Source organism: Galeopterus variegatus, unplaced genomic scaffold (assembly GCF_000696425.1).
Source record: "Galeopterus variegatus unplaced genomic scaffold, G_variegatus-3.0.2 Scaffold14168, whole genome shotgun sequence".
Taxonomy (NCBI): Eukaryota; Metazoa; Chordata; class Mammalia; order Dermoptera; family Cynocephalidae; genus Galeopterus; species Galeopterus variegatus.
The window spans coordinates 27213-29206 of record NW_007740279.1 but is presented as its reverse complement, the minus strand read 5'-3'; the positions used below and the strand labels follow the sequence as shown (position 1 = coordinate 29206).

Sequence of the window (1994 nt, the reverse complement as noted above, 5' to 3'; positions counted from 1 at the left end):
GAGAAGCAGCCCACTGAGGCTGGGCTCATCTCTCAGATTTCCTCATGAAATAGGAGAGAAGACAAGCTTCAATGTGAGATACCATCACAGCCCTGTTGGGTCATTTTCTGAATGGGGCCTCTGAAAGCAGCCCTGGGCTGTGTCCTAACACATGACTATCGGCTTCCACTTGGAAAATCCATGAGGATAATGATGGCAAGCTGCACAGAAGCCCATTTCAACATCTCCCTTCATCTTGTACTATCCAAACTATCGTGAGATCAGTCCCTAGTTCCTGCTTTTCACGGAGTCAGAACCCTAATCACTTCTTCCCAGCTCTTCCCTGAGTGGAGCCTCAGTAAGTTTGGGGCATTAATGCACCTGACCCCACTTCCTTCCCCAACATCCATATCATGTATCCATCTTTCCACGGATAACCCAGGGCAGGTTATGTAAGCTGTTCATGTCCACCTTGTTGCACCTACATTCCATGCCCATGGAGGATTCCAGGTCACGCAGGACAGGCATGTGCTGTGTGTGGCACAGCTAGCTGCCAACCCTGGGGCACCTCTCTCAACTCATACCTTATGTCAGAGGGTGTCTAGATGGCATCGTTGGCTACAGAGGACTGTGGTGGACAGACTAGTGGACAACTTGGGTCAGATAGCAACCAAGAGATAGGCTGAGTGGGACGGTCACTCTCAACATCACCAACATTCCCAATGATCAGGGACAATATCCGCAGCCAAATATCTGTGAGTGCCAAAGTTATGCAACAGATCTAAAGCTAGAATGTGAGAGGAATTCAGAGCTGGAAATATGCTTAGCATAAAGGTCATAGATAGCAAAAGTGAGCTAAGGGGTCTCCTTAAAAATTGGATAAAGAGCTGCAAAATGTGAGAAGTGTCATGACAGTGAAGGGGAGATTTCAGTGAGAAATGATCTAATTATGGTGCCCTCTGGAAGAAAGCATTCTGGGAAACCCAGGCGGACATCAATGGAGGATCAGGTCCTAAGAGCCCATGACTCTGAGAAAGAAGACAAGAAAGACCCGAGTGGTTCAGAGGAGGAAGTTGCTGAAGGGAAGACTCCAGAAACTGATAAGCATGGGAAGAAAAAGCCTCCTGCAGAAAAGCAGAAGATGTGGGCATGAAGTACAGAATATAGTGGAAAGATTTGGAGCTGACGTTAACAAGGCTCTTCTTGCCAAGAGAAAAAGACTAGAAAGGACACCAGGGCATCTGTCAAATCCGATAACCAGAGAATGGAACGTGTTTGGAAAACACAAGAGAAAGGCAGAAGCTTAACCGAGAATATTCTTAGCAGCTTGTGACTTTGTTTCAGCAGTGAGATATAGATGTGCAGAAAGCTGAAGAAGAAGAAAAACTACCTAATATGTTTCGCCAGCAGCAAAATGTTTCCAACAATGTAGAATTGTTCAGAGTCAGAGCCTGAAAGCAATTAGGTCATTACACAAGCAGTTCATAAAGAGCACAGANACTGAGGCTGGGCTCATCTCTCAGATTTCCTCATGAAATAGGAGAGAAGACAAGCTTCAAGGTGAGACACCATCACAGCCCTGTTGGTTCATTTTCTGAATGGGGCCTCTGAAAGCAGCCCTGGGCTGTGTCCTAACACATGACTATCGGCTTCCACTTGGAAAATCCATGAGGATAATGATGGCAAGCTGCACAGAAGCCCATTTCAACATCTCCCTTCATCTTGTACTATCCAAACTATCGTGAGATCACTCCCTAGTTCCTGCTTTTCACGGAGTCAGAACCCTAATCACTTCTTCCCAGCTCTTCCCTGAGTGGAGCCTTAGTAAGTTTGGGGCATTAATGCACCTGAAGCCACTTTATGCCCCAACATCCTTATCATGTGTCCATCCTTCCACGGATAACCCAGGGCAGGTTATGTAAGCTCTTCATGTGCACCTTGTTGCACCTACATTCCATGCACATGGAGGATTCCGGGTCATGCAGGACAGGCATGTGCTTTGTGTGGCACCGCCA

The 1994-nt window shown here is 46.8% G+C and overlaps 1 pseudogene; it reads left to right on the top strand.

Annotated features, from left to right (window-relative positions):
• The first annotated feature begins 928 nt into the window (after positions 1-928).
• LOC103581878 lies at positions 929-1514 on the top strand (annotated as a pseudogene).
• The last annotated feature ends 480 nt before the right edge of the window (positions 1515-1994 follow it).